Source organism: Arvicanthis niloticus, chromosome Y (genome assembly GCF_011762505.2).
Source record: "Arvicanthis niloticus isolate mArvNil1 chromosome Y, mArvNil1.pat.X, whole genome shotgun sequence".
NCBI classification, from domain to species: Eukaryota; Metazoa; Chordata; class Mammalia; order Rodentia; family Muridae; genus Arvicanthis; species Arvicanthis niloticus.
In genome coordinates this window covers 10302201-10326773 of record NC_133431.1, presented here as the reverse complement: position 1 = coordinate 10326773, position 24573 = coordinate 10302201, and positions in this window count along the sequence as shown.

Sequence of the window (24573 nt, the reverse complement as noted above, 5' to 3'; positions counted from 1 at the left end):
TACATTTTCTATATTCATATTTTAGTTAAGGGGCATCTGGATTCTTTTCAGTTTCAAGTTCTTATGATTAAAATGGCTATGAACTAAGTGGAGAGGCTGCTCTAGGTCACCTGCTTCTACAGAGTCCCTCCTGTATCTTCTGTTTGTCCTTTGAGAGGTTGTTGGCCCCTGGGTATCCATGATGGTGTATCAAGTCTCTATTGGGTTAGGTGGATTCTCTCAGATGAGGCCAGATGTGGCAGCCCAGTTAAGGGAACAGATTCCGAAGACAGACAGCAGTTTTAGGGACAGCTCCTGCTACAGTTGTTGGAGGACCATCATGAAGACTGAGCTGCACATATGCTACTTATGGGCCATGGTCCTTTGTCCAGGCTGTGTTTGTTATTGTTTGTGGCTCAGTCTCTGAATGTCCCCAAGAATCAAGGTTAGTTGAGTCTGTTGTTCTTCCTGTGGAGTTCCTATCCTCTTCAGGACCTTCAATCCTTCCTCCAACTCTTCCATCAGAGTTACCAAGGTCTATGCAATGTTTGACTGTGGATCTCTGCTTCTGCTTCAGTCATCTGCTGGGTGGAGCCTCTGAATGGACAATTATTTAAGGCTCCTGTGTGGGAGCATCACAGAATATCCTTAATAATGTCATGGATTGGAGCTTGTCCATGTGTGTCTCCAATTGAATGAGTTTTCATTGGCCATTCCTTAAGTCTCTGCTCCAGCTTTACTTCTGCATTTCTCTTAGACAGGATAAATTTTGTTCTTGGTGTCTCCAGTGTTGTGGTTGAATCTGATCCTTCAGCTTTCTTCTCATGCTCCCATACATTCCCCATTTGGACTCTGTCCCTAAATCACATAAGATACTGTGCACACATTTGCTGTTTAATGCTATGCTATTTTGCAAACCCGGTGGTTTTATATTTTTAACTTTATTCATTCTGTTTTTGTTTTTCTAGACCAAATTTCCCTGTGAAGGACTTCTTGTTCTGATTGTAGATATAGAAAGCACATAAGCCCCCTGACATGTTTTTGTTAAGTAAGCACATGCTTTTGTGCTGCTCTTCATCCACATCTTTAATTTTGAAATTTATCCATATGCATAAATTATATTCTATGTCTCTGGATTGCTTATGCTCATGTCATCAATATTATCTGATGCTTCAGATTCATTGAATTGCAGGTGTATGATGTTTTGGTACCTGTTATGTTTGTTGTGAAATTTTTGAACAAATAAGTGCATTATGACTGTGTACATGAATATGAGTATCATGTGTGCCTCATCTTTACTGTTGTCAGAAGATAGCCTCAGAACTCCTGATTTTGAAGAAATGGGCAGGTGTTGGTCCACATGTGTATGCTAGAAATTGATCACCATTATGTGGAAGACTAGCACGAGCTTCCATCTCCTGAGCTATAACTCCTGAACTACATTCTTTATTTCTGATCAGTATGTACATTACTAATATTTTTATCTGTCCATTTTTAAATCCTTAAACATGCATTTCCTTTTAGTAAAGTTTAATTAATGTTGCTGTTTAAACTCATTCACTTCATGTTTATGCCAGATGAATACAGAACTGTAGGGAATGTATAATTCTTTGCAGGAACTTCAGTAAAGAATTGTGTGTTCTCTCTATCATTTTTGTTTCCTGGTTTATTTTTGTAGCAGAGTGAGGTTCTTAACATGTAACTTTTGCTGTCCTGAAACTCATTTCATGACCTTGTTGGCATCCAGCTCAATGACATACACCTGCCTGTACCTCTGTGATTAAAGACATGAGAAATATATATAACTTGCCCATAATTTCTGTAGTTAGTAATTGTTCATATTGTTTTTCAAGTGTTTGCTAAGTACAGTTGATCTGTTTCCCTCTTGTAAATCTTTCTCAATTGTCATTTGTGTTGCAAATCTATATCCAATTCAAAGAGTTCAGGATTGAAACAGGTGAAGCTTATATTTCAACTTCCTTCTAAATTGACATGGTGATAATAATTCATGTGTCAGCAAATAAGTGGAGGAATCACCTGAATTATATGATTAAATTGTCCAGTAAGCATACATTTAATTTGTAGTGGTGTCAGTATCAGGCTTTGTGTTGTACACATGTATCTTATATTTCAGGAAGCAGTGAGTTTCGATGATGTGCATCTGAACTTCACTGCAGAAGAGTGGAATTTCCTGGATCCTTCCCAGAATAATCTCTACAAAGATGTGATGCTTGAGAACTACTGGAACCTCACTGCTACAGGTAAGACTGAATTTTCTTTTGCTTCTCAATATAAGGAAAAAATGTTTCTGCATTACTGACAATCATCTCTTATTTCAATAGAGAACAAGTAATATTGAGTTGAATAAATCAGGTTCATTGCTGTGAAAATTTAGAGTAACTTGAATTTTACCTGATTCCAATACCATATCATTTATTTTCTGGTACCATGTTTTAGGCTATAATTTGGAAGATCATCATATTGAAGAACAACATCAAACTTCTAGAAGTCATGAAAGGTAATTTTAATGTCTAAACTGATACAAATATGCCTGTGAGGAAATTTTACTATGATCTGGAAGTTCTAAAGGAAAACAAGTGTGTAAAATATCAGTCCTTTTATTGTAGCTATGATTATAATATTCTCCCAAAACTGTGTACCTCAATGTCAGTTATGTGATTTCTGTTTGCAAGGCATTTCTGTAAGAAAGAAGAGAAGGAAACAATGCCTTAAGCGATTCCTTTATTTGATTTGTATCTCAATTAGAACAATGTTGTGGAACTACCAATTTGTATAGTCTCATAATATTTAGATGTTGCATATTGATCAGTGATAAACATGTATCCATAACTTTCTAATAAGAAAATACTCCATAATAAAGTTGGTGATACTCATATACTTGTAGTGAAACTTTTAAGTTTATTGTGAGGTCAGTTTATGAGAGTCAAGAATGTTGTGGTGGAAAATCATTAATCATGTCTGATATGAACTAAAAGTAAATGTGTGTGAATTCAATGTAGAAACCTTCCATTTGTTCTTATTTTTTAATGGGCGTATCAGTTCTTAGAATGGATGAAACCATGTGAGCATAGAGATACTAAAAGTAACAGCGTACCTCTATGTAGATCAGAACAATGAGAAGATATGTAGTATTCTGCCTTTGGTAGACTTTCTGAATAAGATAGACATTTGCAATTCATTGGTTTTCTGACTTTCCTGAGAACATCCACAACATCACACTGCAGAAAATCTTTATGTGTACTAGAAGTTTGGAAGTTCTTCTGTTTATCTCACTCACAGTGCTGCAGTGGTGTGATTCACACTATAGGAAAAACTAAGAAAGCAATCAGTGTTTTAATGCCCTGATATCTTCAGACATGTGAAATATATCATACAGAAATCTCATATAGTAAAAAGATGTTAAAAATGTGAGGCATGTAATAAATGCTCTTACCATCACAAATGTTTTCAAAGAGGTAAAGCTACCCACAGTGAGCAAGTACAACCATGAACATCAAAGTGATAAAACTTTAAGATCTGAGTGCTCTTTATATTACACCAACTGCATAATTTATTTGTATTAATAAAATGATTGATCAGGTTAATGAATGTGGTAAAGCTTTCACATGTGTCCATTATTGTTGCAGGCATGAAAGAAGTCATACTGGAGAGAAACCACATGAATGTAACCAATGTGGTAAAGCCTTTTCACGTCACAGTAATCTCCAAAGACATAAAAGAACACATACTGGAGAGAAACCTTATGAATGTAATGAATGTGGTAAAGCCTTTTCATGTCACAGTCATCTCCAAAGACATAAAAGAACACATACTGGAGAGAAACCTCATGAATGTAGTCAATGTGGTAAAGCCTTTTCATTTCACAGTAGTCTCCAAATCCATAAAAGGACACATACTAGAGAGAAACCTTATGAATGTAATCAATGTGGTAAAGCCTTTTCACATCACAGTAGTCTCCAAATCCATAAAAGGACACATACTGGAGAGAAACCTTATGAATGTAATCAATGTGGTAAAGCTTTTTTATGTCACAATGGTCTCCGATATCATAAAAGAACACATACTCAAGAGAAACCTTATGATTGTAATAAATGTGGTAAAACCTTTGCAAAATCCAGTCATCTCCAAAAACATAAAAGAACACATAGTGGAGCGAAACCTCATGAATATAGTCAAGGTGGTAAAGCCTTTCCATGAAGTTTTTTTTCCTCCTAACACTTATACAAGAACCCATATTGGAGAAAAACTATGAATGTTATCTTTGTGTTAAAGCATTTGCATGTCCCACTAGTCTGTAAAACATTAATGATTTTATACTGGAAAGACACTTCATGAATGTAATCAATGTGGTAAAGACTTTTCAGAACCTTAGAATCTCCATTATTATAAAAAACATGTACAGGAGAGAAACTTTACCAATGTAAATCAATGTGGTAAAGCATTTGCAAGTTCAGTCATCTGCAGTGACAGGAATGATTACATGCAAGAGAGAAACCTGCTTGAATATTAACACAACAGAAATCACAGTGGAGAGAACCTTTATTAACGTAATCACTGTGGTAAAATCTTGGCAATTCACTTTTATCTGTGATTACATGATAGGACACATTCAAGAGAGTGACTCAACGTAATCAAGGTGTTAAGCCCTTGCACGACACAGTCATCACCCATTACATAAAAGAACACGTACTGGAGAGAAACTGAATGTCATGAATGAGGTAAAGCCTTTCCAGGACACAGTCATCTCTGAATACACAAAACAAAATGTGCAGAGTGAAACCTTATGAATGTAGTCAATGTGATAAAGCCTTTGTGTGTCACTGTCCTCTCCAAATACTTAAAGGAACACACGCTTTAGAGAAAATTTAAGAAATGTAATGAATGTGGTAAAGCCTGTGCATATCTCTGTAAAGTTTGAAATGATTGTTGACACTTGTCACATTTTTTTCACATAATAAATAATCCCGAGAAACTCAATGACTGTGTGTTGGATAAGATCATACAACTTATTTCAGTCACAGATGACTTTTGATATTATTGAAGGTGCCCAAACACTACTGTGATACACAAAGGCTTTAATGGATTGATTACTTACTAAAGAATTTAGTCTTCTATAAAGATACCAGAAAGTATAGTAGAAATAAACTGTGGTGATTTAAATATGCTTGACCCTAAGAAGTAGCAATATTAAGAGATGTGCCTTGAGGGAGATGTTACCTTTTTGAAGAAATTGAATTACTGTTTTGGTGATCTTTGGAGCTCAGGCCAGTACAAAACAGACCCTCCTACCACTTGCCTGGAAGACAGTCTCTTCCTGAATGCCTTCACATGAGGATGCAGAACTCTCAGCTCCTTCTCCAGCATCATGGCTGCCTGCATGCTGACATTCCTGCTATGATGGCAATGGAATAAACATTTGAAAGTGTAAGCCAGGCCCAATTAAATATTTGCCTTTAATACAGTTGCCTTGGTTACAATGTCTCTTCTTAGCAATGGAAATTCTATCTAAGACAGAAGTTGGTACCCCAGACTTATGTATTGCTATGATAGGCCTGACTGTTGTTTTTTGTTTTCTTTTATGGAGCAATGTGGGTTTTTAGACTTTGGATCAGTATATGAATTAAGTGGAACTTACTGGGCCGTCCTAGTAGGAATATGAAACACATATGTAGTGAGGGTGATTTGAACTTTGTGTATAGTTTTTTGATGTTTTGCAGAAGAATGTTGCTGTCTTTTGCCCTTGTCTGTAGAGTGTCCTTGAAGATAACGTAAAGAGGTTGATGTTCATTGCATTGACAAAGGAAGTTTCAGTGAAGCCAGCAAAGCCTTTGACCTATGTTTAGTCTCATGATGATTGTTTTGAGCAAGCATAGTAATGTTAGAAAGAAAAAAATATAAAATGTTAGGTCAAAGGAGAAAATCTAACCAGGAAGTTGAATAAAGCTAAATTCTGTGATCAATGATATTAAATGGAATTAAAGGAACAGTGACATTAGGGCAAGATTCCATCCACCTAAACTTACGGATGTGAAGTTGGACAAAGGAGAACTGTATCGTGTTAGGCATTATTACCACCTAGTTATTGTTTTCATGTGGACACAAGAGTTACCAGTATGTGTGAAGTTGACAATTGATGGATTGTGATTACTATTTTGGGTTATCATTTTAAGAACTAAAATAAAATACTTAAGTACAGGCATGGAGGTACGAGCCTTAAATCCCAGATAAACGTCAAACAGATCTCGGATTCAAGTCTTCCAGGTAGAGAACACGATTTAAGTAAGGAAATTTTAGGTATGGGCAAAGTGTTACACATGTATTACCCAACATTCAGAAGACAGAGCCATGCAGATCTGAGTTCAAGGTTTATCTACAGAGCAAGTTCAAGGACAGCTGAGCTTAGGCAGTGAAGTTGTTGAAAAATAGAAAGCTGGTGATGATGTAATAGAAGGGGCCATGTTCCAGCCCCAGCAAGCAGAGGAACTCAGGAGATCTTAGAGGGAAGAATGGAAGGGATGACTGAGACAATTGATGCTGGTTGGCTGTAGTTAGAAAATTAGTGGTGATGAAGAAGAAACCAGCATCACTGAGGTGAAATCTTCTGGTAAGTGTTTTCTAAGAGGAGAAAGACATTGTATTCCAGAGGTAGCCAAGGTTTTCCCATGTGGTGCAGCTTGACTCAGTCCTGTGTAAGACTCACCCAGGTGGCACTGGTTTTAAGGCATGAATATTTCATGCAGCACAGCTGAAGCTTGGCACCATGAAGTGAGCATGAGAGGAATGCAGTGAAGACTGTATGTCATGGAAGAACCCGGCATGTTGAAGATGTCAGTCCCATGGGATGAGCAGAAAGGACAGCAGCAGCAGTTGATTGGAGTCAAGCAGAACCTAGTGTACTATAGAGGGAAGAGCTGGAGAAAGACCCAGCTTCTTTTGAGGAGTTCAGATCATCTGTGGATCCCAGATACTGGAACAAGAAGCTGTAATTTTGAAGTTACTTTACAGACCCCAAAATCTTTAGATTCCAAAGCTATTGGATACCTTCTCAGGAAAACTACTTTCAGGAAATATAATCAGCCAAAGAGAAGGAATTGTACTGCAGTGAGCAGGACAGGAAGGAGTTGGAGATCTGAAGAACACTTTGACATCAGACATGGAGATGCAGAGTTTGGAGATTGCCTTGCTAGCTGTTGGTCTTCTTTTGTCCCAGAATTTCCTCACAGCGGTGATTAGGAATGCTGAAGTATATCCTGTGAATTTGGATGGATATTATGTGCTATGTTTATGAAAGTATAGGGTATCATAGTTATATGATTGGATGAATCTTAGAAGAGACTTTGAACTTTGGACTTTTAACATTCATGAGACTTCTATAGATGATGAGGACCTTTTAAATTGAACCTCACATATTTTGTATTATGCTGTTTAAAAATATCGTCCCCACACACTCATGTGTTTGCACAATCATATGGGGCCAGGCAGTGGAATGTGGTAGTATGAATATGCTTGGCTCAGGGAGTGGGAGGAAGTTATTATGAGATGTGGCCTTGGAGGAAGTGCATCACTATGGGTCTGGTTTTTGAAGTCCCATATGGTGCAGAATGGGCCCTCCTACTAGCTCCCTGGCAGACAGTCTCTTCCTGGATGCCTTAGGATCAAGATGCAGAACTGTCAGCTACGTCACCAGCATCATGTTTTCATTATGCCTACATTGCTTCCTACTATGACAAAAAAAGGACTAAATCTCTGAAACTGTAAGCCAGTCCCAATTAAAGTGTTGCTTTTATAGGAGTTGCCTTGTTCATGATTTCTCATCATAGCAATGGAAACACTAAGACAGACACCCTGTGAATGGATTTAATATGGTCAAGCCTTTGCACTATTCTCTAGTCTTCATTATCATGACAGAATACATGCTAGAGTCTAAGCATTTCCCCTGTGACTCAGGACATGCCCCCTTATTCTTAAGCATGCCCTCTGTGTATCAAGACATGCCCCCTCAGTCTTAAGCATGCCCCCTGTGACTCAGGACATGCCCTCTGAGTCTTAAACACACCCCCTGTGACTCTGGACAGAGTTCTAAACAAGCTCCTGTGCCACAGGACACACACCCCTGAGTCTTTATCACTCCCTCTGTGTCTTGGGACACATCCTCTGAGTTTTAAGCACACCCACTGTGACTCAGGACAAGTCCCTTCAATCTTAAACATATCCTCTGTGACTCAGGATATTCCCCTGAGTCTTAAGTATGCCCCCAGTGACTAGGGACTGGCCTGCTGAGAGCTAAACATACACCCTGTGTCTCAGGACACACCCCCTGAGTTTTAAGTACATATCTCTGTGTCTCAGGACACACCCCTGAGTCTTAAACACACCCTCTGTGACTCAGGACACACCCACAGAGTCCTAATGGACATGTTTAGTATAATACAGCCTTTGCACACCTCTGTAGTCTTCATCATTATGAAACTATTCATGTAGGACAGTGGTTACATACTGTGCTAAAGCCTTTAAATCATGGGGTCCACTGAGATCCAACACAACTCAAACACAGGACAAGGCAAATAAGAATTCATTGTAATCAAGTCACTGCTGATAAATCAGGGCCACAAAATTACACTCAGAATCTTATCTGCAATACCCAGCCTCACCCCCACCCTGAACCAGAAAGTTATATAGCATCCAAAAGTCAAAATCACACTGTCCTGTGCCAAGTTACAGTGACATTTTTCTCCCAATCACATTTTTTTTCTGTTGTTACTCTATGTCAAATAATACAGAATGTAGGTTGTATGGGCTACACTATCACAGCCATTTGTTCTTTTGTGGTTAGGAATATGCATTATATTTTGAGAAATAAAACATGAATAGCAGAAATTATGGTTAGGAACAGTTGTTATGTTTTAGGAAACAACACATGAATGATGAAAGCTGGTCAGATATTGTTAACTATACAGGTCCCCTATGACCTAAAACTTAGGTTGAATTTATGATTGAATAGAGATTGGTAACAAAAAGGCAGTCCTTAGGGCAAGTTTCTTTTGCTTCTTCTCAACATTTGTATAATATCAACATATTAGAATATATAACAGAGCACATATTGAAGACATATCTTACAAATTTTACCAATGAGATAAAATCTTTTCACAACACAGTCATCTATGAACATAGAAGAACACATCCTGGAGAGAAACGCTATGAATAAGCAATGTGGTAAAGCTTATGCATGTGGCAGTCAGCCTAGAAATCATGAGAAAAGGTCATAATGCAGAGAAATCCTATAAACGTAGTCAATGTATTAAAGTTGTGTACTTTCTGGTATCTTTATATAAGAGTAAACTCTTCAGCATGAAATCAATCTATTAAACCCTTTGTGTATCACAGTAGTCTTTGAGGACCCTCAAGAATACCAAAAGTAATCTGTGACTACAAAGAATTTGGTCAGATCTTACCCAACACACTGAGTTGCTCAAGGTTATTTATTATGAGGAAAAATGTGACAAGTGTCAACAATCAGTTCAAACTTTATGATATCTCTCTATTTTGTTTTAATGTGCAAACTCATTTGTAACACACTTCCATTGAGTTACTCAAGGTTATTTATTATGAGGAAAAAAAATGTGACAAGCATAACAATCAATTCAAACTTTATGATGTCTGTCTATTTTGTTTGCACTTACAAACTCATTTGTAATGCCACTGCATTTTCTTTGTATTTTTAGTTGATCATGTATACAACAAAGTTGCTGAAAGAGCTTATCAGCTCTAGGAATTACATTTGGAAGTTTTGGTCCACTTGTATCATCTTCAAATAAAGATAATTTTGGCCAGCCAGTGGTGGTGCACACCTTTAACCCCAGCACTTGGGAGGCAGAGGCAGGCGGATTTCTTAGTTCAAGGCCAGCCTGGTCTACAGAGTGAGTTCCAGGACAGCCAGGACTACCCAGAGAAACCCTGAATCGAAAAACCAAAAGAGAGAGAGAGAGAGGGAGAGACACTTTTACTTCCTCCTTTCTAATCTGTATTACCTTTATCTTCTTCAGTTTTATTGCTCTTGCTAAACTTATAGATAGTATTTCTAATAGATATGGAGAGAATGGATCACCTCTTCTTGTTTGTGAATTAGTGGAATTAATATGAATGTCTCTCCATTTAATTTAATGTTGGTTATAAGTTTGTAGTAAAGTGACATTATTATGTTTAGGTATGTTCCTTGTTTCCTTAATCACTCCAGAAACTTATCATAAAGTGGGATTAAATATTGTCACAGAATTTTTCATCATCTAATGAGATGACCACTTGTTTTATTTTCTTACACATTAAGCACATTACATTAAACCATTACTGGATCTCTTTAATGGAGCCTGCCTCATTGATCATGGAGGATGATCTTTTGAAGTGTTTTCTATTTTATTTATTTTATTTTATTAAATATTTTTGCACCGGTGGTTTTAAGGGAAAATAGTCTGTAATTCTTTTTTGTAGCTGAGTCTTTATATTGATTTGGGTATTTGCATAACCATGGGTTCACAAAATAAAATCAGCTAAGGTTTCTTATTTTTCTATATTGTTGAATATTTTGAGGAGTATTCTCATGAACTCCTCTTTGGAAGTCTGGTAGGATTCTACCCTGAAACTCATTGCCCTGGCCTCTATTTGTTTGCAGACTTGTAATGACTTCTCTTTTTCGAGGTGTTTAGGTATGTTTAAGTTATTTACCTTAGTTTGATTTAACTTTGGTAAGTGGAACCTATTGAGGAGATTAGCCTTTTAGAATTTCTAGTTTGGTGGAGTACAGGCATTTTGAAAGTATGTCTTTACCATTCTCTGGCTTTATTCATTGTCTGGTTTTTTGTCACCATTTTGATTTTAGATTTCATTAATTTGGATATTCTCTGTCTTTTAATAAGTGTTTCTATTTTGTCTAATAAAAGGCTCAAAGGACCAACTCCATGTTTCATTAATTCTTTGTATTCTTCTCTTTCTATTCTATGGATTTTGATCCCAATTTGACAATATCTTGATGTCTACTTCTTTCCTTCATTGTTCACTCAATTCTTTCTGTTCTAGACTTTAAAGGATGCTCTTAAATTGCCAGTGTGAGAGCTCTCCACTTTTTTCATGTATGAATTTTGTGCTATGACCGTTCATCTTAGAGACAGTTTCATTTTCTTCGTGTTCCATAAGATTCCGCATTTTGCATATTCATTGGCATTGACTTCTGTAAGGTCTCTAATTTCTTCCTTTATTTCTGTCTTAACCTAGTTTTCACTCAGTAATGAGGTGTGCAGTTTCCATGAGTTTGTAAGCTTTGTGTTCTTTCTGGTTTTGTTGATATCCAGCTGTAATCCATGGTGGTCTGAGAAGATACATGGTGGTAGCTTGTTTTTCTTGTATGTATTGAGACCCTGCAATGTGTCTGAATATGTTTGGAGTTTACAAGTGAGTTTAATGAGGTGCTAAGCAGAAGGTACATTCTCTTATATTTCCGTATATTGTTCTCCAAATTTCAGCTGGATTCATGTTCATGCTATCAGTTAGCTGGAGTATTTCTCTGTTTAATTTTGGTCTGGGGAATTTATCCATTGGTGAGAATGGAGTATTGAAATTTGCAAGTATAAAATATGAAGGTTATTATGTGATTTTTACTTTAAAACACTTTATTTTACAAAGGTATGTGCCCCTATATTTAAGGCACAGATGTTAATAATTGAAATGTCATCTATGGTAATTGTTTTCCCTTTGATGAATATGTCATATCTTTCTCCAATTTTTTTGATTTTTTAAAAACTATTTTAAAATGGCTACCCCACCTTGCTTCTTTGGTCTATTTGCTTGAAATAACTTTTTACAACCCTTTACACTGAAATAATGCTTATTCTTGATGTTGAGATATCTTTCTTTTTTCTTTCTTTCTTTTTACAGTTTTATTGTTTTTTAATGATTTGTTTATTTATTTTATGCATATGAGTACATCATTGCTCTCTTCAGAGACATAAGAAGACGGCATCCGACCCCATTACAGATTGTTGTGAACCACCGTAACCCACCCTGAAACTGTATATAAGGGCTCTATATAGGGGAAGTAAAGTGCTCAAGAATCATCCTGGTGTCCTAGAATTTATGTCACAAGACCTGTAACACTTGGGGAGAGCTCTGCTCTCCCAGAACCTGCCTGGGACACCAAGCTACTTCCTTGCCAGCTAGCCGGCTTCTTATTGGCCCAGCCCAGGCCTGGGTCAGCTCAGTGCAGAGAGACAGGGGCAGCACCTGGGAGAAACCAGTCAGTGACAGCATTGAGCAAGTGGAGGAGGCAGTGAAGGCAGGCAATCTCAGCTCCTGCCCACACTCTGTGTCCTTGGACCAGACCTCCTGAATCAGGCTGGAGACCTACAGACAGTGGAGACAGTAGCTAGCCCTCCCTGCTCTCACCCTGAACCCAGCCTGGAGATCATCGTGGGACACCCTCCAGAACAGGGGAGCCAGAGATGGCTGTAATTGTGATTAGTGTCCAATGGTTGAAATTGAATGGAAAGTAAGAAGATAGAGGATACTCAGTAGTCCTGGCTCTGGTTCTTTCTAGAAAAGGTCATACTGTGCTTTCAGATGCCTTTCCTTTAAAGAAGATGAAAGGGAAATATTGTTCCAGTAACCATTATTAGACATGGAAGTTGGAAGGAAACATGCTGCTCCCTGTGGTGGTGCATGCCTTTAACCTCAGAACCCAACAGACAAGTCAGGAAGATCATCAGGCCAAGACCCAGCTCAGCTATCTAATGAACTTGAGGCTGGCCTAAGCTAAATTAAACCATCTTACTTTCACCTCAAATATTTTCATTGAAACTGGTTAGAAAATGTGTCATGTGAGTACACACATCCGTACATATCCCTTTCTATTTAATGTTTTTAGATGTGAATAAATGCATTGGAAAACAAGAAGAGTTAATAATAAAATATTAAAATGAATTTCTGTGGGGGAATTTAAGTTTACTTTAGCTTTTGGGTTTTCTCTTTTGCATCTATATTTCATCAATTTATGTATTAAACATGGATTCCTCATGCAGTTTAATCAAAAGCACAAGCTATGACAAACAGTCTACACAACAGGTGTGGTCTGTAATATTTCATTCTAATTACTAGGTATTAAAAAAAATATTAAATACACATTTGTAGCCCAGCTGCAGAGGTCACACATGGATCTGGAAAGTCTCTGGTAGGAGAAGGCCAAGAAAATCTCCAGTGCTGAAGAAAAATCACATAATTCCCAGGATGAGATTTTGTTTTCTCATTAAGCAGCACGGAAGCCTGCTTATGAGCAAGACACTGACTTTGAGCCTTCACAAGACCAACGGCCTCTTTTCCCATTGATGCCCAACAGGGCTATCCTCTGGTACATATGCAGATGGAGCCATGGTTCTCTCCATGTGTACTCCTCAGTTGGTGGTTTAGTCCCTGGAAGCCCTGGGGGTCTGGTTGGTTGATATTTTTGCTCTTCCTATGGGGTTGCAAACCCCTTCAGCTCCTTCAGTCCTTTCTCTAACTCCTCCATTGGGGACCCCATGCTCAATTCAATGGTTGGCTGCAGGTATCTGCCTCTGTATTTGTCAGGCTCTTGCAGAGCCTCTCAGGAGACAGCTGTATCATGCTCCTGTCAGCATGCACATCTTGGTATCCACAATATTGTCTTCGTTAGCTGATTGTATATTTGATGGATCCCCAGGTGGGGCAGTCTCTGGGTGGGCTTTCCTTCAGTCTCTGCTCCACACTTTGTCTCTGTATTTGCTCCCATGAGTATTTTGTTCCCCCTCTAAGACTCTAAGAAGGACCAATGATCGCACACTTTTGTCTTTTTTATTTTCATTCTCTCTCTCTCTCTCTCTCTCTCTCTCTCTCTCTCTCTCTCTCTCTCTCTCTGGTTTGTTTTTTTGAGACAGGCTTTCTCTGTGTAGCCGTGGCTCTCCTGGAACTCACTCTGTAGACCAGGCTAGCCTTGAACTCAGAAATCTGCCTGCCTCTGCCTCCCAAGTGCTGGGATTAAAGGCATGTGCCATCACTGCTCGCCTTGTCTTTATTCTTGAGTTTCATGTTGTCTGTTAACTGTATCAGGTATCCTGAGCTTTTGGGCTAATATGCACTTATCAGTGAGTGCATAACATGTGTGTTATTTTGTGTTTGGGTTAACTCACTTAGGATGATATTTTTAGTACATTCCATTTGACTAAGAATTTCACAAATTCAGTCTTTTAAATAGCTGAGTAATACTCCATTGTGTAAATGTGCAACATTTTCTGTATCCATTCCTCTGTTGAAGGACATCTGGGTTCTTTCCAGCTTCTGGCTATTATAATAAGTTTGCTATGAACATAGTGGAGCATATGTCCTTGTTCTATGTTGGAGCAGCTTCTGGGTATATGCCCAGGAGTGGTATAGCTGTGTCCTCAGGTAGTGCTATGTCCAATTTTCTGAGGAACCACCAGACTGATTTCTAGAGGGGTTGTACCAGCTTGCAATCCTACCAACAATCGAGGAGTGTTCCTCTTTTTCCACATCCTCACCAGCATCTACTATCACATGAGTTTTTGATGTTAGTTATTCTGACTGGTGTGAGGTGGAATCTCAGGGTTGTTATAATTTTCATTTCCCTGATGAATAAGGATGTTGAATATTTCTTTAGTGTTTTTCAACCATTTGAGTTTCCTCATTTGAGAATTCTTTGTTTAGCTCTGTACTTTATTTTTAATAGGGTTATTTGGTTCTCTGGAGTCTAATTTCTTGAGTTCTTTGTATACTTTGGATATTACCCTCTATTGGATGTAGAATTGAAAAGATCTTTTCCCAATCTCTTGGTTGCCATTTTGTCCTATTGACAGTGTCCTTTACTCTTACAGAAGCATTGCATTTTATGAGGTTGCATTTGTCAATTCTTATCTCAGAGCATAAGTCATTGGTGTGCTTTTCAGGAACTTTTCTCCTGTGCCCATGTGTTTGAGGATCTTCCCCACTTTCTCTTTTTTTTTAGTTTCAGTGTATCTGGTTTTATGTGGGGGATCTTGATCCACTTGGATTTGAGCTTTGTACAAGGAGATAAGAATTGTCGATTTGCAGTCTTTTACTTGTTGACCTCCAGTTGAACCAGCACCATTTGTTGAAAATGGGTGCTTTTCCTTTTCCATGGATGTCTTTAGGTCCTTTGTCAAAGATCAAGTGACCATAGGTGTGTGGGTCCATTTCTGGGACTTCAGTTCTTTTCCATTGATCTCACTGCCTGTCTCTGTACCAAAACTATGCAGTTTTTATCACTACTGCTCTGTAAGTAGAGTTTGAGGTCAGGGATGGTGAATTGAAAGTATGAGAGCTCTCCAATAGTTTCATGTAGGCATTTTGTGCTATGAACTTTTTTCTTATCACCACACTCATTTTTGTGTTCCTATAAGATTATACATGTTTCATATTCATTTGCATTGAATTCTAGAAAGTCTCTAATGTCTTCCTCTATGTTTGTCTTAAGCTATTATTCATTCATAGTGTGGTGTTCAGCTTCCATGTGTTTGTAAGCTATGTGTTCTTTCTGGTTTTGTTCATATCCAGCTGTATTCCATGGTGGTCTGATAGGATTCATGGTGTTATTTCAATTTTCTTGTATGTATTGAGGTTGGAAGTGTGTCTGAATATGTGTTCAGTTTACAAGTAAGTTTCATGAGGTGCTGAGGCAGAAGGCATATTCTCCTATATTTCAGTAGAATGTTCTCTAAGTATCAGCTGGACTCATGTTCATGTTGTCAGTTAGCTGGAATATTTCTCTTTTTTGGAGGGGGTGTCTGGAGAATTTGTCCACTTGTAAGAATGGGGTATTGAAATCTTGGTATATAAGTGAATGAGTGTTATGTGATTTTAGTTTAAACACTTTCTTTAAGAAGGTTCGGGACCATGTATTTAAGGCATACATGTTAAACTTGAAATGGCATCTTTGGTGATTATTTTTTCCTTTAAGGAATTTGTAGTGTCTTTATCTTATTATTTTGATTAATTGTTTAATATCTATTTTGCTACATTTTAAATGAACACACCAGCTTGCTCCTTTGGTCCATCTGCTTGAAATGTTTTTTACATTTCTTTACCTTGAATTAATGCCTATTCTCAATGTTGAGCTTCATTTCTTCTCTGCAATTGAAGGATAGATTTTATTAGTATCTATTCTGTTAGCCTTTGTCTTTTATTGGTGAACTGTGTCATTGATACTGAGAGAGTCATGAACAGTGATTGTTAACTCTTGTATTTTGTTGTTGTTGCTGCTGGTGGTGGTGTTGTTATTGGTATTTGTGTGCTTTCCTTTCTTTGCAGATAATACAATATTATTTACTACCTGTGTTTTCTTGTGTATTGTTAACTTCCTTGGGTTGGATTCTTTGTATAAACTTTGTGTAAGTTTGTATGTGTAGATAGATATTTTTTAAATTTGACTTAAGCATAGACTATCTGATTTTTTTCATAATAGCAATTAACTTTTTTCTACATATAATAATCTAGGCTCTGTAGTTTCTGCACCATATATATCCAGACCTGCTGACTGTACAGACTCCAGTGAGAGATCATCTACAATTTTAACAGTCTTTGTTTATATGTTTTCTTGGCTTTTGACCTTTGCAGTTTTTAGTATTCTTTCTTTGTACTTGGTGTTTTGCTTATTATACAGGAAAGAGAATTCTTTTATCATCCATTCTGTTTGGTGTTTGTTGCGGCCTGAGCTGCCCCTCCGTTGGGGCCAAATGTCTCAGACTCACTCTGTAAAAGTTGGACCCGCTAACTGGAAAAGCCTTGGGGGCTAAATTTTTAGAGCCTGCACGGGCCCCAAGCTGCTCTGGTCTGTGGGTCCGGGTTCGCAAAAGAAGAGTACGTATGGATGCGAGGAATGGAGACCAGACAGAGTGTGATTCAATCCTGTTTATACTTCACTCTCTCTTCTTCTCTTCTCTCAAGTCCCTAGTCTTGAGTTCCTAGTTTCCTAGTCCATATCCCTAGTGCCTCCAAGTTCCAATTTCTTCTTCCAAGTGCTAAGTGCCTATATACCCAATAGTCTTCTTCCTCAATGCCTAATTCCTACTCCCAAGTTGTACTCCCTAATTCCTAGTTCCAAGTTGTATTCCGGTGCCTAATCATCTGTTGCTTTCTTCTGTCTGCCTCAGCTTTTATGTCTCACTTCTAGCCATCCTCTAAATCACGATTTTAAGTCATACTTTAGGCCTTGTCCTAAATCTGATCTCTAAGTCACGCCCTTAAGTCTCGGCTCTAATTACAGCTTTACAGTCTCACACACCCAAGGGAAAATCCTGGGTATCTAAAGCAAGATGTTATCAGAGTGTGCTCACTGTTCTGGGTTAATGAATCAAATCTCTTGTCAGGGTAATGGCTCAAGATGGCTGCACAAATGATAGCTTCCTTCTCTCAGCTCCCCACAGGTGTTTTGATGATTCTTTTACTGTGATAGGCACCTTCCTCCTTATGTTAGAAGTTTTTCTTCTATGATTTTGTCATCAGTGTTTTCAATATGAGTATTCGATCTAATATCTTGCCTCTAGTCCTAGTATTCTTATATTTTATCCTTTAACAGTGTCCTAGATTTTCTGGATATTTATGTCAGGAAGTATTAGATTTAACATATTCATTGTGTTATATCCATCCCTCTATTATATCTTCAGTGCTTGAGATTTGTCTTCCATTTCTATATTCTGTTTGTGAATCTTGCCTCCACTGGTCCTCTTTGCAGTCCTAAATTTGTTTCCATTATTTACCTCAGTTTGTGTTTTTATTGTTGTTCATATTTTCCTGTTTAGGTATTCTTCAGTTTTGTTTCCTTCTACTCTTGGTTTTTTTTTTAACTTTATTTATAATATTTATTGGTTTTTCTCACTTTGTTTGTTTGTATTTCCTTGCTACCTTTGGGGTATTCATTGATTTCCTCCAATTTGTTTGTGTTTTCCTGGATTATTTTGTTTATTTATTTATTTTTTGTTGAGACAAGGTTTCTCTGTGGTAGACCTGACCTTTCTGGAACTCACTGTGTAGACGAGGCTGGACTGGAACTCGAAATCTGCCTGACTCTGCCTCCCAAGCGCTGAGATTAAAGGTGTGCAACACTGCTGCCCAGCTTCCTAATTTATTTAAGTGATTTCGTCATTTCCACTTTAAGGCCTTTATCATCTTCATGCAGTTGGATTCAAAGCCTTTTTCTAGTACTTCAGCTATGTTTGAATATTTAAGACCTCCTATGGCAATATAAATGGGCTCACCTCATTATAACCATAGGAGTGTGATAAATGTTTCATCCTTATTACATAATCAAGTACCAATATCATGGATGGAATGTTGCTATAACTTCTGGGAGTGAAAAGGTTCATTTTATGTCAATGCACTTGATATAAAATAGTTTGTGTCCACACAGTGAAATTTATGGTGGGACACAAACCATAGGCTCCATGATAGATCCTGTGAAGTATTCAGCTTACATTAACCCATTGTTAGATTAATGCAATGGTTGTTTTTTTCTCCTTATATTGGGCAGATAGCAAGGAAAGCACGTTTTTAAAATAAGTTACTTTTGAAGTGATGATGGTTTTAATAATGTGACCTTCCAATCACTAACACTGAGTCACCATTATCCCAAAACAAACAAGCAAACAACAAATAAACAAACCAAACAAACTGGTGGTTTCAGGGTAATAATTTTCTAATTTGCCAGTGTTATATTCACATCATGTGATGAATACAAACGAGATTGCTACAGTATATAACTTTGGAACGTTAGCATAATCCAGGAATATTGAATTTCCAATTTGTAGATATGTCCCATGCACTTTCAGTGTTAGGTCAGGTCCGATGATTGAGAAAGAACCATTAGCTGTAACTGTTTTTGTCATGTTCAGATCACAGAAGCTAACATTGCACATAGCAGCCAGGTCAAAGAGTACAGTATAAATGCGATTTTCTCGACCAAAAACTTCCTACACTTAATCAAGTCAACGTAAGTATATTTTTTTCCATTGTATTTCTCTTTTCCTTTTTTTAATTAAATATTTAAAATTATTTACATTGCAAAATTGCCTTCTTTTCTAGTTACTGTTCTCTGAGGTCTTCTCCCGATCTTCTTCCTGCTGCCTCTGAGAGGTTTCTTTCCCCCTGCCCAACCACAAAGACCTCACCTCCACCAGCTTCCCTTTTCCCTGGGCACCAAGTTTCTACAGTGTTACGTGCATCCTCTTCCTTTTGGCCAGAACAAGGCATTTCTCTCTGCTGCACACTGCCGCAGACCTTGAATTATCTTCTGTATGATCTGTGGTTTTTGTCTTAGACTCTGGAAGCCCTTAAGTGTCCAAGTTAGTTGACACTGTTGTTCTTCCTATGGGTTGCCATCCTCTTCACCTCCTTGAGTCCTTCCTCAACTCTTTCATATAGAACATTTCACCCTACAATAGTATTAGAATATATATATATATATATATAATATTATATTATATATCTGATAGACGAATATCAACAATATAGCTAATATAGATAAATTTAAGCCAAGTATGAAAGGACAGAGACAATATCCAATTACCAAAATTCAGAATGAATGGGAGACTATAATTTATATATATATACATATTATATATATATACATTTACATATATATAATTTATTATATATATATATATATATATATATAGTTATATATTATATATGTGTGTGTGTGTGTGTGTGTGGTGTGTGTGTGTGTGTGGTGTATGTCAGGGACATCTCTGTCTTATCACTAAAGGCCTGAAATCAGCCATGGGCCTGAGACATTGTAGGCCTCACTGCATGCATGCTGATAGCAACAAAGCCTTTGGTCTCTGCGGAAAGCACTGAAACAGATGGCTATAAGGTATTGTAAACAAGCATCTTTGGTGGAAGCCTGAGTATCCATAGACCTGGGGTAGCCTTGTGGATAGTACCACTTAGATAAGGACAAGTGAATCATAGGAAGATTCATAGTGAACTGACCCCTGAACCTTCACCCAGCTGACACTCTGTTCTGGAAGAATATCTGTACTCCCCCTGAACACCTTCGCTCCTGTGTCCATCCCCTTCCCCAAACCTGCTTTTTGTGTATATAACCCCTGGTGAAAAAGTGAAAATGCAATCTGATCGGCTCTAGACAGGTCGCCATTCTTTGCGTCTTTGCCTGCTACCACTGCTTCTTTTCAGGTGATCTCCCCCGAACCCCTGCTTAATGTTTAATATATTTTAATATATTCCTATACTCAGAAACTCATGTATCTTCTCCAAAATTGACCATAAAATCTGTCACAATCAGGCTCACAGATACACGATGACTGAAATATGGCTGCATGCATCCTAACAAATCACTAGACTAATCTAGACTTCAATAATAACAAAACATCAAAAGCCACATACTGAACAACTTTCTACACAATGATAACTTGCTTGGGGAAGAAATAATAAATAAAGACTAGACTCCAGCATTCCATGTGAATGAAGACACAGCATACCCAAACTTATGGACGCAGTGAAAGCAGTGGTAAGACAAAAATTCATAGCACTAAGTGCCCTCAAACATACCAGAGAGATCCTACACAAGCAACTTAACAGCACACCAGAAAGCTTTAGAACCAAAAAAGCAAACTGATCTAAGAGACATAACCCAGGAAATAATTAAACTCATGGCAGATGTGGATCTCTTGTTCTGGAGGGTGTCCCAGGAAGATCTCAGGCCCAGCATGGGACAGGGTTTAAGCAGGAAGGGAAGATCGCCTGCCTCCATTGCTGCTTCTGGTGAGTTCCACTGTTGCTGACCCAGTCACTCCCAGGTGCTGGCACTGCCTCCATGCTGAGCTGGCCTGGGCTGGGCCAATAAGACGCCTGATGGAAAGGAGGCAGCTTGGTGTCCCAGGCAGGTTCTGGGAGAGCAGATCTCTTCCCAAGTGTTACAGGTCTTGCTACAGAAACTCTCAGATATCAGGATGATTCTCGCACACTTTACTTCCCCTGAATATGGTTTCGTGGTGGTTAGGGTCAGTCAGCAGGTAACATCTATTGGCTTTGTCTGAGAGCTTGGAGATACCTCATCTACATGGGGGAGAGCCTGAGGCCACTGTTCCTCCAGACTGATGGCCATGGACCTCTCTGTGGGCTCTGGAGGGCTGAAGCTAAAGAAAAGAACACTGGCCTGGGAGCAGAGCAGAACACCTGCTGTCTGTAAAGGTCTGGAGTTCAGAGCCTATGTATGTTCTATCAGGCCCGCAGGTGTTTCTCACTGCCCACCTCCCCACAGGCAAAAATGAACCAATTAGGAACAATGAGGACAGTACAACGACTTAACGAAACCAAGAGATGGTTCTTTGACAAAATCAATAAGATAGAAAAGCCCTTACCCAGACTAACCAGAGGGCACAGAGCAGTATCCAAATTACCACAACATCGAAGTGAAAAGGGAGACATAACAAGAGAAACTGAGAAAGTTTTAAAAAATCATACTTACATATGATCATACTTTACGTATGCAGGCTTAAGAATTACACATTTATGCAAAATCAACTTCTGTTGGACCTTCTGTTAGGTCTGTTGAAATTTCATGTCTAGTTATCACTTGACCTTCTGAAGAATCTCTGTATCTTCACGCTTTTCTTAGTACTATTTCTCTCTTAGTGACATATTCTACATTATTCTGCTTAGATTGGTGTGACTTTCCTTGGAGCTCTGAGGGAATCATTTCTGTATTTGACTCTCCTCAATGTAGACTGGACACAGTATAGCATAAAACTTAGATGACAGCCAGTTTCTCATAAATGTCGGTCTGAAGACAGATACTTTATTCCCATAAGTATTTCCCAAACATTTATGATATAAGTGCTTTAAATACTTCATGAATTTCTTCAGAAATTCGTTGGCTTTGTCAGTTTTTCTTTTCTTCTCATTTGGGAAATATCCATTGTAATCTATATAACTCTTTATTGAAACCACTTAGATCATTCTAACATTTGATAAATTTGATAAATGTTTGTGAAAATATTTATTCAGGAGTGGGAATAAGCAATTTATATCCTTCTTTCTAAGTTCTCATTGGCACCCACATTTAAAAATTATCATGGTTCACCCGAAGATAGCAATGAGAATAAGTGGTTTTCATACAGAAAAGTGACAATTGTTCCTTATGAGACTGTGACATCCTGCAATCAGTCCCATTAAAAATACTTTACTCAGTATATCTGGAGACAAATTTACATTACGTAAACAGTTCCCCCTTCCAAGTTGTACAAATACTGCGCAGACATGTCAGAGTTTTGTTTTGTTTTGTTTAGGTTTAAGTCACAATTAAAAAGCCCTGGTGTGATTATTTTAATTCACAAGCTGAAGGTATGAAAATGGTTGTGGTTTAATTCAGAAGATAAGATAAGCCTGTGCTGGATCTGCCTATCTTTGTATTTTTCCTGTTTTTAAGAGGTTTTACTAGTATGAATATCTTTTAATTATTAACACGTTTATGCCTGCATAAAATTTAAAATATTTATATATCATAATTAAAACGTAGATGTGTTAGTCCTTGTATGAGTTAGGAGAATGTCAAATATTAATAACATCTTCTGGTCTAGGAGTAGTAAACTCTTTAAAAACTGTTACCTATTCCAAGGAAAGATTCAGACCCATATTATCTTTTATATTTATTGTACCTGTGTGCATATATTGATTAAATATAGATTGTCCATTTTATATCAATTTTTATTTTTATTTTCATTAGGAACAAATGAACTAGGAGTCAAGTTAACAAGTTTAATTTACTTGTAATCCATTTGCTATTAAGTACAACATGTGAATAACAAGCATGTTCTCATGTGTATATTCTACTGTAATTATAAAAAGTCAATTTTTAATAAGCCATGATTTGTGTCTCTTGCTTGTCCTGGATTCCTGCTTCAGAATTTTCATTGTCAAGTGAAAACTTTCACATAGAAACATTTAGTAAGCATTTTTTAAGGTTGTTAAATTAAACCAGACAGGTCTAGAGCAGAAGAGTACTGAAGGGCATTTTTATCTCAGAGGAAAATTAACTGCAGAAATAACGGGTGGTGAACCCAGATAGGTAACATAAATGTTCTTTGCTGTGCAGCGAAGCTTTGTGACTCTCAGAACTTAATCTTTGGTTATCTTGTGGGTTCTGTGGATATCAAAGTCTTTGATTCCTTTGTTAGTATGCTAGTTTTGAGTCAAATGCTGGAATACTTTTAGGTTTTTTTTGAGAAGCCTCTCTCTAAGTGAAGAGAAGCTATCAGAATAAGAATAAAACAAACCATTAAGACATAAAATGAATACCTTTTAGGCCTGATAATTCTTCTTTGTGTAATAGGGATAATAGTGATTCAGTGGGACCATCAAGAATAACGGTGGGCCACCTTTAACCTTAACCCTGAGCCTAACCCCATCCTAACCCTCACCTCTGAATTTCCTAACTTCCTAATGTAATTCTAAAATCCCTTATCCTATCCTAACCATGACTGCCTAATCCCCTAACCCTAACTGAAAACCTGCTTTCTGTGGGGCAATATTTCTTAATTACAATTTAGAAGTGAGAAACGCTTTAATTATGTGATCTTTTGAGATGTTCAGATCTACCTTTAATCTGGGCTACGATTCTTTGACAACCTACATATATAGAGACATTGAACAGGGTTGGTGGTTTTGTTCTTTGTATTGGCACTGGGTTTTTTTACAAAACAAAGATGATTTGTTTGTTTATTTTCTTTTTAAACTGGTATTAGTAAGTACTTATCTCTTCAGAATTCTGGTATTCACTGAAGATCAGTTGTAATATTCCTGCAACATGAAATCCACCATTCTTGTTTTTCTAACTTCCCTGTCCCACAGACCTTTTTATTGTGGCATTGTTTAATTCCCTTTCTACATACATAATTCATTCTCTCTATGATTTGAGCTGTGTTTATCTATGGAATCTGTACTAATCCAACTGTTGTTTTTCTCCACTTTTCCACTATGAAGATGTGCTAGCTAACAATATGCTCAACTGTGTTTCCTATTTTTCTGGCTTTTCTTCAGGTTTATTTCATACCTGTCATCTGGTGGAAGAAGCTGCAGTTTCCCTGAGCCCAGCATGAATCCACAAAACTAGACTCTTGTTTCCTAAAATCCCTCTTTAATGTTAATGGTTTTAGCATTCTGTCTAAAACTCTACCTCACAGCTACCTGGTAACATACAGGTATCCCTCCTCCCATAGTTACTATCTCTTATAAAGACACTGGAATATGTTTTTTTTTTAGTGTGAGAGGAGGTGTGTTTTGGAAGGGGATGTCTCAGCAGGCTCATTCCTACTGCTGAGATATTTCTTCCCCTAAAGGGCCATGCCTCATGCTGAGACAGCTCTTACCTCTGAGGACATGCCACAAGACAGTATAGAATATGAGTATAGTTTATTCAGGACATGGGGAGGGGCCTTAAGAGGATAGTAGAGGCAGAGAAAAGCAAAGAGAGGCAAGAGAGAGAAGTAGAGGCCAGGCATGGAGCATGTGCTAGAGAGAGGGGGA